Raw genomic sequence first — 12,038 nt, 5'->3', positions numbered from 1 at the left:
CTCCCCCCTCCATCTTACCTTCTATCTCACTCCCTGTAGAATACTGCGGCAGCCTTTGAACTGAAATTAACACTTTACCACTACAAAGACATACAGTTGTAACCAGCAATGTCATTTGCATGATAATGGGCAGTTGGAGAAAATGGAGCTGTTGTATAGCGGCAGAAGCTTTTGCTTACATTCATTTATTTATTTATTTATCAGTCCTTTGCCCTTTGAATTAAATTCCTAGCTGTGGTTTATTGTTTGTAAATAACTGCACAGTGTGACCAATTAGATATTTAAGATATTAAATAGGTGTAATAGGTGAGGTGTAAAGTGTTAAAAACAGTATAGTTTTTACTGTGCTGCTGTCCACTTTTAGAGTGGACGAATCAGAAGAAAAGTGAGGATGAGCGCAAAGGAGGCCAGGCTGCCCGGAAGGCATTCAGTGGCTTGGACGGTCAGAGAGAGGAGGGTTTACTCAAGCTCATCCCTGTACAGTAATTTACTTTGCATATGGTGTCTTAGCAGACACGATTCTAAATTTCCAACTGGGAGGCATCAGTGGAGGAATCACTGTCTTCAAAAGACGGCCTGCCAGTCACGCTCCTCCCGTAGCCGGAGATCTGAGCGCGCACTGATAACCCACGACATCTTTCTGGAAAAACGGGGAGTCGATCAGCTTTGATGGAGCACATCCGCCATGACAGGCTACTGAAGAGCTCGCTAATCAACGGGGGGGGGGAGTCATCGCTTAGCGTGACAGAGAAGAAGGGTGGTGGAGTGGGGTATGGATGGATAGATGGATGTATGGTGGAGAAGGTGTGCACTTGTTTGCTGAGGAGCAACCTCACATCCTAGACATGCAGGTGGATGGAAGGGTGTCTAGATGAGAGCGAGACAGGAATGTGTGTTTGCATTGTCTGGGTAAAAAAAGTGCACCCCCTCCAATACCCCCAGCAGCCTGTTACCCCGCCCCATGAAACCTCCGCTTCAGATGGTTGGTGGTAATTAAATATTCATGAGAGGGCATCCAATCTCAGAGCTCGCTGGCCAGTTTTCTCCACATAGGCCAAGAAGTGGAATTAGATACTTACGAGGGAGTCTGCTTTAGGCTGGTGCGTGGGGTCAATTGAATCGGGAGTCCAAAGGTTACAGAACCTGTATGATGTCCTCTTATATCCCTCTGCCTGAAGTGAAGCACTCTTTCTTTCACAGCACATGAAAGAATACTGGTTTGTCCATATCTGTTTCTCATGTAAAGGCAGGTGTTCAAGTCTCAGACCCTTTGACTAGTTTAGAAGTTGGAACAAGCTCTGTATAGTTTTTAGTCCCAATTACTTACATAATTCACTCAAGATCCAAATTATGAAACTTGCCCTGAAAAACCTTGTGTGCATCCTCTTCACTGCACATACAGCCCTGCAAACAGAAAGCTACATCTCCTAGAACAAGCAGGCTTGTTGTGTACACACACACACACACACACACACACACACACACACACACACACACACACACACACACACACACACACACACACACACACAAACACACCTCTATTGAGACGTATGGATGTGGCAACAAAATGCACAACTTTTTGTTCATCTCAAGGACTTGTGAGGGCCCCAGTGAACTGAGAGGCCATATTGATTTTCCCTCTTTTCATGCTGCGACTCTGGGATTACCCATTTTCTCATTCATTTTTAAAGACAACTCGTGAGATTCTTCCTTCCCCTTTTCTCTCTGTTCCCCAACCCCCAACCCACACACACACACACACACATAAACACACACATACTTCCCCACCAGCACAACAGTTGTAACCAGCCCCTTCTCCACAGCGGAGTCCCTCCTTGACCCTGAAAATTGTAATTCAGCCATAGATCACAGCTGCTGAATATTAGGGCTTACAAAAGCAGTTAAATAAAATATGTTGAAATCGTCCAATCCCAGAGGCCACAGCAGAAATTCTAATCAGGTGAGAGAAAGGGGAAGGAGTCAGCAGGGGGATTATGGGTAAAGAGAATCGTCTGGATCTACCAGGCAAGAGTGAAGAGCTGACATAGAGGTGGGATTCAACCGAAATCAGAGCAATCACAACACTCTGCCATGTTCTTCATATGAGCTGTATCATGAGTGTAATTTAAAAAAACATAAAATATTCAATCACCAAAATACGATTCCCCCAGATAGGCTAGCAAAAATACAACCAGAGTTATTTTTTAGACTTGAATTCCTTTGTTTTGATTCATAATATTAAAAATATCCAGGCACAAAATACATGATCCATAAATCTCCATATAACACATTTGTGTGTTTTTTATTACCACAAAGGTGTAAAAATTGTTTTGAATAAAATAATTTCAAGTAACCAATGCTATAGCCTACTGTTATCTATAATTAGTGCAAATACCAGCATTACCTCTAGCTTAAGGTCTTCAAAGTCATAACCTGCAGTGTCAACCAAACTATTTGCTAAATAATTGAGTCTCCGGGTATTAGTGCCCTCATTTAATTCTAAAGAGGGCAACAACACTTTGGCCTATAGGCCTTCCTTTGACCAGCGTAGGAGGGGGTCAGAACTTATTAATTATTCTCTTGGCATACTACAAGTGAAACACAAAGGTTGACCCAACTGAGGACCATTCATGGGACAAAGCTGCTTCATATTATCAAATTGTTTGTTATTTTTTCATAGGCTGAAGGACAGTAATTTCTAGCATAAACCGCTGATGCAAATCCAACGTAAACTGCTCCTAAAATACATGCAAGGCTTAGTTTTAGTTGAAGTGTAAGTGAATGTCATGCTACATTGACTTGATCAGAAAATCATCAACTTGCCTCGCACACAAGCATGGCATGGCTGTTCTGAAAACTTTTCACGCCTTCTTACTTCATTGTTCCCGCCAGTGAGCAGCTTCGACTCAGCCACATGTAAAATGTTCGGACAGTCCAGAGAGGGGTGATTGATCGCGCTTCAATCCCTGAGCGGTTCTCCAGACAAGGAGACGCTCGATTACACTCTGGGATCAAAATGCTGAATTCACACACTCCCTTCCAGAGAGGGAGGAAAAAATGTCCCGAGACCTTCGCCAGGCAAATTCTGCACACCACCCAGCAGTCTGGTTCTCAGGACTTTGTGCTTTGTCTTTGGCAACCAAATAATGCGTTCACCTTCATTCTGTCATGTCTGAGAAACAGAAACAACAGCAAAGCATGCTGGTCTTTGTCATTGTAGCTAAAACAAATGTAAATGAGCGTTGACCTTCCTGCAAACCACAGTTAGGAGTGTTTACTTCCTCATCTGTCAAGGAGAGAGCTGACTACATACCAGTGAAACCTAGTTTGGCAGTTTAAAGTAAACAACTAAACTGAATTGGTGGTATGAAAGATTGACAGTACTACACCATCGCTGACTGTTATTGTGATATGAACACAATGTCTTGAAATGCAAATACAGGCTCTGTACACACATAAATATAAAACGGACATGATTTGACATTATTTGGTAGAAAGCTTCCTGCCATGAGTCAAGAATTTTAATCTAGGCCACTTATGCTGAAAGCAAAATGTATTCACCCATTCAACACCTCAAACTCCACCTTACTTTCTAATGCATTGTGTGAAAGGGGGCCATATGTATTTTTAGTGGCCTCTACATTGCATTACATTTATTAATTTAGCTGACACTTTTATCCAAAGCGGCTTACAATTGCTAATTGTTAAAGGTCGCATGCCTCTAGTGCTTGTGATCATCCGTGTCCTCAAATCAATGAGCGAGCCAAAACAGAGACCGACACAGCAGAGACTGTTTCACACAAAATGCTGGAAACTCAGGTAAACTCCCACTGCAATGTGTCTGTTTGACATTGAAGTAATCCATGCTTGTTGCATTATAATGCAACACTGACTGCATTCGCAGACATGATACGTCCACATTAGTTTGCCTGCCTGCTTTTCAGTAACTTTTTGTGTGTCTTTCATTGGAGGCTCAGCAATGTCAGCATAGTTAAATTAATTGGAAGGTAATGAAAACGCTTAGTGAGCTAGAGTTAGAGCTATTATAAATGAGATTGTTGCCACACTTACAGTTAGACCATACTAAGTACCATTCCTGTACTAAATGGTTCTTCCACTCTGGTGTTGTCCTGCACCATTGTATTGCATTATTGTATATCATGTGGGTCACATAAGATACGCCGACTGAGACCGGCAAAGAAGCTGTGTGCCTGAATATCTGTTAAACAATAACTCTAAATTGAACTGTACGCACCAAACAATGGCTGACCCATACTAATGTAGCTGGCTGCTCCTGCCTTGCCTTACAGTTGGTTTAAAAAACAAATTGTTCCACATTTGCTTTTTACCGTTAAATCATGTCTTGCTGGCTAAAATCAACTTTGACATAATACCAGTACCAGCGTTAGCTTGTGAAGTAATGTGGCTAGCCATACAACTGTATAAGATTTTGCACAGGATAACGTTAGCATCTGGTCAGCATTAGCCGACAAGCTAATTTTATCTAACCTGAGCAAACTACAACACAAAATCACAATATGTTTCACATGCTTTGCAGCAGCAGTTAATTTACCTGTCCAATAGGATGAAAGCCATGTCTGGGTCATTTTTTATATCCAAAACAAAGTGGAGGTCTCACAGATGGCGTTCCAATTTTGACCGTGTTTTTGCCCCAAATCGATCTGATTTTCAGATCGGATTCCAGTTGGTGAGCTGCGGTGTCGTTACTTTGTGTACATTTCCAAAATAGTAGGCTGTTACTATTATTTCTTGCTGCTCTTACTAGTATGTATTGTCAGTTGTAGATCTTGTGCTGTATTGATGCTTTTTGATGCTTTCACTTTTGATAAAAGCATCTGCCAAATGAGTAAATGTAAGACAGCGAGCATGACAAAGAATTAAAAGGTTGGTGTTCAGATTTTTATTTCTTTTATTTACATTTTCCCAGTGGTCAAACTGGATATGACCACTGATGTCATCTTTCAATTTTATAGAAATTAAACAATATTCGGTCAATAGTACAAAGGAAACAGGTACAGGCACTGATAATCAGATGGGTGCCCTGCCTAAAAAATAACAGCAATGCTTGTCTGTCCAAAAAACTCAACTACTGCCCCCTTTTTTCATTTTTATATGGAAATACAGACATTAGGTTGACAGTACTTGCGAGTTTTCAGCGTTACTCATATTAAATCGGAATGTAGAATTATATTTTTTGTGCTAATTTTTGTAAATTTTTAAAGGGACTATATGTAAATTTTTCAATGAAATTAATCAAATTTTCATTGTCTTATTGTCAATGGGCTCAAAACTCACTTAGAAATGAAGCACACGCCTGTTTTCTCCGTTGCTTCCACTGTTCTGTTTTGAATGTGAGGTCTAAGGGTCTGATTCAGCCCTGTGCACGTTCCCGAGCCTTTCTCGTACTACAGCGACAACACGGCAGCTAACGACATGCAGTCCACTAACACCATCAAACAACCGGCTCACAGCAAAACACAGGCTCCACGTAAGGATACAAAACAACAATAAAGTTATATGTGCTGAAGCCCATCAGACCAAACAGGTTCAGATGTCGAGTAAGAACAAAGTGAGCATTAGTAAAGCTGGAGAAACACAGAGAAAATCACGTTAGCTCGCCGGCTAACGCCGAGCAGTTGCTAATGTTATCTGGTGCAAAGTTATGTAACGTTAGCTTTCCACATTACTTCACCAACTAACGCGACCCATGTTACTATCTTGTGTACCACTGTTGATCTAGCCTGCAAGAAAGGATGTAACGGTAAAAAGCAAATGTGGAGCGATTTGTTTACTAACGTTAGCCTATAGTGATGCAGCCAGGAGCAGCCAGCTGATGCTACAGTAGCTCGGACCTGCCCCTGTTTGCTTCGTAACATTCAGTTTATGTTTATTGTGGTTTTTATATACAGTCTATGGTTTTTACCCATACTCAGGTACACAGCTTCTCCATGTCAGTTGCTGTAACTAACGTGACCCACATAACATAAAACACTGCAACAAAACAGCCACAACAACACAGAGGAAGAGCCATCCACTATCACTAGTTACAGTAAAGTTACTTTTGTATTTACCTTTTGTTTCTTTGTTTGTGTAATGGTATTGTGAAATCAGACTGTTCCACTGCAAGATCAAAAGCAATTTAAACCTCTTTGGCAGAAAAAACAGCTTTTACTTTTCAAGAAAAAGGTTTTATATTCAGACTTTGTGGCTAAATAGCTGACTGTTTCTTGCCTGTTGTGTGCAATGTGCTGTTTTTATCTCATGCTGGCCAAGCATTTAAATGCATACAGTTAATAACAATTGCTTGCATACTGTATAACTTACTATACATCTTTAACCTTGGATCTATCTGGAGATTTGTCAATGACGGAGAAAAGTTGGCAGGGGTATTCACATCTGTGTGGATACAATAGCGGCAGGGGTGGCATGGTCAATGCAAAAGCACTCTGGTGTTTTTGAAACGTACAGCCCATAGAAATTATGACATTGAAATTAAATCTAATCTGATGAGCTGCTTATTCAACCCAGCCACTGTTTGTGCCCATTGAAATCAAATGTAATCTTGTATGCTGAGCTGATGGCAGTGATTGAAGGACAGGCCATTTAGAAAGGGAGAGATCTTACAGTTGCACACATCTAGTGCCTTTCAATGGACACTTGCAGCGCTCATTAAAGTGAAACTGCTTTCTCATTTTTTTGGTCTTTCTCTGAAAAGGGACAATGGGCTGGAAAAGTAAGTAAAAGCAGAAGATGATGTAACTACAAACTATTTTATTGTGAGTACCTGCCATTCTAGGGAGGTCAGTAGCTGGTGCACTCATCTCTATTGGCTTGTAGTGCTGTGTGATTGTCCTGTGGCCTTGAGTTCTTATTGGTGCAGAGTGGACGTCTGCACATTTTTGTTCATTATGTCAGACTGTCAGTTGCCTGGTTACCTTTATTTGCGCATAGCAACATATCTGCAACTGAGATTCAATCAGAGACCCACTTTTTCTCTGGGGTGAAGTTGTGTACTACAGTTACTTTGCTATTGTCATTGAAGAGTGCATTAAAGTGGACCTGGACATTGTTGCTGTCTGGCCAGGTTGGAGCTCACTGTTGAAAGATGTTTTGTTCATATTAGATACAACCATTTGTAAATGTAATACTACATAGAAAATCTAAGGGCATGTTGGTTGTATCTGGCCCCTTAACATGGTATGTTTACTTTCTAAAAGGTAAAAATCTGCTTCATTTCAGCTTGGGTTGTTATGATAGCATTGTACTCACCACAGTATTTGCTGAGATCTGGGAACACAACAACACAAAAGCAAAGTCCGACAGGACAAGATACACAAGTAGTCAGATGATCAGACAGGTTGTAAACGAGCTACAGTTTAGCCACATTTATTTGGAAGTACAACCTAAAGTGTGGTAGGCCTCATTGCACAGTACAAAATATCAACATTGGCCTACAAGTTTGGCGTGCACAGGTTCGTAGTTGAACGTGCACAGGTTCGTTTGAAGGAGTTTCAGTGGCCGTTCTTTTTATACTTCTATGTACAACATGTGTAACTTTTTTGTCCTCCTTGTCTCAAACCCGCCTCATGACAGGTGTTAAAGCGCGGCTGTGTCTCAGCATATAGCGCTGCTTGTCCTCTGATGGCAGGGGGGGTGGGTTGATTCCTAGCTCCTCCTGTTCACATGTCTAAATGTCCTTCAGCATGACCCCAATAGCTCCCGAGGTTAAACAGTTACGAAACTTTCAACCGGGGCCACTCAAATAGAGCTTTGTAGCACGGTATTAAGTTACCTTCTAAACTGTAAACTAGTGCAGCCTACTTCTGCAAAATGAGGTCATTGATGATTGATGCTGTTGTGACACTTTTTCAGGAAGTCTTCATTTCATCAGGTCTTTAACGTCTAATCAACTGCTGTAACCCAGATAAGAAACAATACTGTTGAAGTGTATGTTCCTTCAAAATTTAACAAAGGAACTAACCCAGGTATCAGAGAAAACCTTACCTGTTGTGTTTAGCGAAACATCTGTGAACTCAACATGATTTCATTTTCATTCTAACAGCACCTAAGGCAGTACTGACGAAACATAAAGCATCATAGGTCTGTCCTTTGTCTGCCAAGTGGGTCGGGGGGGGGGGGGGGGGGGGGGGGGGGGGGGGGGGCGGCACTGGAATTCAGAAAAGGGAAAGCTTGGAAGACATCAAAATGGTAGCAGTCACTGATAATGCTGATAATGTGAGATCAAGTTTCTGGGATATAGTGATAAGTAGTTTACCTTACCTGTTGCATGTAGCACTGCATAGCTTTAGATTCCAGGGCTGAGGATAGAGCTGTGCATGTGAAAGGTCCACAGGTCTTTTCAAGTGTGCATTGTCATTTGTTTGTCTTACACTTAAAAACCTTTTAAAAGCTCTCCTTAGGAATATCAAGAAAATAATCTGCTAAAACACAATTCCACACTCACATTCCAAGTTTTTTCTTTAAGTACAGAAAATATCATTATAGACGTAAATAAATAAAAGAGCTAACAAATAAATGTAAAGCTACAAATGTTGGAAATGGAAACATATGCTGAGGGTCTATTAGAGTGTTCTTAAATAATGAGTGGTGCATTTCAGTCGACACAGTTCTGTAAGTCAGCGGAGACAAAAGGACACAAGGGCCCATGTTTATTTCAGCTGTCAGGACGTCTCAGTAGGTGTCTGTCGGGGGTACACAGGTTAAGACATACATAACATTAAATTCATTTAACAGCCGCTTTTATCCAAATCGACTTACAGTTGCTATATATAGAGGTCAGATAAGAGGTCGCACACCTCTGGAGCAACTAGGGGTTAAGTGTCTTGCTCAGGGACACATTGGTGGATGTGTCACAGTCTTATCCACCATCCAAGGAATGCCAGACACATGGTCAAAGACAAGCTCAACATGAATCTTGAGGTGAGGTTGACTTAGGAAGTGGTTTTCTTAAAAACAAATGCCATTAGAGAGGAGAATGACAAAAACATGCAAGTTGGTTCAATTAGAGACTCCGTCTAGGCTGTCCATCCATTGCATGCTGGGATATGCACCCTCGCTCAACACTAGCAAGGTCATTTCAGCACCATGGACAGATTCAGCAACGTTCAGAGAGACGTTACACAGATATTTAGCTCAGGTTTTGATGCATTATTGGGTTTCGTCAACAATAGATTGAAGAGAAAATGTCCCTTCTGCCCTAAGTCCTTTGAACCTAATGATGAAGGATTGTGGCCAGTCCTAGTCATTTACATCTGGCTTTAAAGGTTAGAAGATTATGATTAAAAATGCTACCACCATACTGAAAACCATAGATTGAGCGGAGAAGACACGGGTATCAAACCAGCCACAAAAAGCACACTAACTACAAGAGCTCCATTATCGCTGGGAAACCAAAGTAAAGCAATACAACCTGGCCAGAGATAAAATAGTTGTTTTACATGTAACGCACGCTGATACTCAGCCAGACAGGGTGGTGATGAAGCAGAGGCCCTCCTGGTTACACTACGTCTCCTTAAAAACAAAAATCCCCCAGCGCAGCTCCAGCTTCAAGCTGATGTGCTATAGGGAGCCGAGGTCACTGGTTCATCCGTCAGAGAGGCTCCTCGCTGATGGATGGCACTCAGAGCAACGCACGCCCAATCAGCTGTAGCCCTAACCGCCGAGAAAGGGCCTTCGCAGGCAGAGAAATAAATAAATAAACAGCAACATCAAAGGGATGTTCAAAAGAAAAACAAAGCCTGCACACGTTCGTTTGCAAACACACACACACAAGCGCATTGGCTCTCTCGCACACATCCGGTGAGAGAAAAGGGAGGCGGAGGGGAAAAAATACAAAGGACTGAAAGCATACACCTAGTTTACTCTCCAATGACACTGGGCTTGAAGAAAATGTAGACAAAACAAGGCAGACTGGCAAAAATTGGAACGTTTGATGGTGCGATATTCATGCTGAAAAGACTGGAAAACAAAGATCAGGCCAAAACTGTATACAGTTTCAGGTTTTTCATTAAAATCCACGAACAGCCTCAATGATTTTCATCCTCAGTCTCCCAGTGTCTCATTGAGGGCGCCGTACTGGACAGCTGGCTGTGACTCGGTGGTCGTCTAAAAAACACAACTGTGTGATGTCTATTTCCCTAAATGTTACACTTACTCCAAATGACTTTTAAATTACAGGTCCAGTGATAGTCTACAAGAATTTTCTCTTTGTCAAGAAATTCCCTGGAATGACTAGCCTAGGAACCAGGCCAATGTGTCTGGACTCCCTCCCATTCAGACAGATTTCTACATTTCTTGGATCTGGTCAGGCCAATCACAACTGTTTATCTAATATGGGGCGGGTTTTATACGATGACTGACAGAGGAGTGTCACCAGTCGAGATCTGAAAAGCCACATGTCACACATTTTGTTTCTCTGATTGCCTGTAGGTCTGTTCAATTGAAGCATTTTGGCATTTTGGTCTACACCTGTTGATAATGCCTTCTGGAAATCGAGGTTTCAGACTAATACACATTTGCAAATTAGTCTAGCAATGCCAGGCTATTGAAAATATCTAAACCAACAATGAATCCATCCTGCCAATAAGTTGTCCCAAAAGCTATTAAAAGTACATCGGTGAGCCACACTTTTGTGTCACTGGGTGACGTGTTTTTGTCACGATGAACATGGGCACTATAGTATTTTAGTATTTATAAGTTCGCATACACAGTCCTGCTGCCATACTTGGTCGTGCACCAAATCCGCGGCTAAAAGTAACATTTACTAAAATCTACACTGTCCCACAGTTTAAAAAAAAAAATGAAAGTATATATTCTTCACTTGTTCAAAAAGAGTTCAAGTCTTCAATTGGGGCTGAGAGCAACATAAAGGCTGAAGCGGTTGGAAAGTATTCAGGATGGGCTAACAGGCTGTTGCTTTTGTTTTTTTTATGGAATATATTGACAATTACAAAGCATATAGAACATCTTCAGCCTTACTGCCAATGATATATGTCTTATGTTAGTGCCATCCTCTACCCAACCACACACAGTCAAACAAATGTAAAAGAACCTTTTTGTTTGAGAGTGTTAAATAATTTACTGGAGCATGTGACCACTTGTTTTTTTTTTTTTTTCTCACACGTTTCTGCTGGGATTGTTAAGGAGGACCAGCAGGCCAAAATGTAGCCAAAAACCTCCCAACAAAGCTGAAGAACCTTACATGAGGTAACTTCATGCAATCATCCAAAAAACAAGTTTAGAACTCAAGCCTACAAGAACTTTTACCTGTTTGAGACCCACAGGATGCTATGAAACATGAGCCTATGTGTAATTCTGTTTGGATTCAGCCTTCCAAAATGGGCAAAATTGTTTGGCTTTTTTGTGCTTTGCTAAAGAATTTGTTATATATATCATTTACATTTCATGGCAGTCATGATGGATTCACTATGTTGTCCTTTGTCTCATTTGTTTGATTCCTGGGAGCTGCAGCTAAATGTTATTGTTTCCATGATTGTGGATATTGGCAACCAAGAACCTCAGCAGACTGCGAGCGCTTTGGTTGGTTGGGGAGCCTTCCTTGCATGGCCTTGAGTTAGTCAGCATGGGCTCATCCCATGAAATATTGAGGAAGCTGGAAGGGCTGGGCTAGGGCCTCATGTAGGGGTGTGTGTGTGTGTGTGTGTGTGTGTGAGTGTATGGTGGGGATTGCCTGACGGTGGATGCAGTGGATGTTGTGTCAGCTCCCTAAAACCAAAACAAACTCCTTAGCCCCCAGTGTACTCCTAAAATCATAAAAGTGGATTGCAATATACCTTCCATTGAAAATATACAATTCTCTCTCTTGTTTTCTTCCTCTCTTCCCCCTCCTCTCTGTCTTACACACACACACACACACACACACACACACACACACACACACACACACACACACACACACAAATATGAGTCCATCTCTTGCTGACCGCACATCGATGGCCAGCTGTGTTCCCTGTTTGACAGCCAGGTGGTTCAGA

The 12,038-nt window shown here is 41.7% G+C and overlaps 1 protein-coding gene across 3 annotated transcripts in view; it reads right to left on the bottom strand.

The window, feature by feature from the left end:
- naa40 (N-alpha-acetyltransferase 40, NatD catalytic subunit) overlaps positions 1-12,038 on the bottom strand; it is a 181,026-nt gene that overhangs the window by 120,641 nt on the left and 48,347 nt on the right. The window lies entirely within an intron of this gene.

This window comes from Micropterus dolomieu, linkage group LG12, assembly GCF_021292245.1.
Source record: "Micropterus dolomieu isolate WLL.071019.BEF.003 ecotype Adirondacks linkage group LG12, ASM2129224v1, whole genome shotgun sequence".
NCBI lineage: Eukaryota > Metazoa > Chordata > Actinopteri > Centrarchiformes > Centrarchidae > Micropterus > Micropterus dolomieu.
The sequence above is the reverse complement of the archived record's forward strand: the minus strand, read 5'-3'. Positions and strand labels throughout refer to the sequence as shown.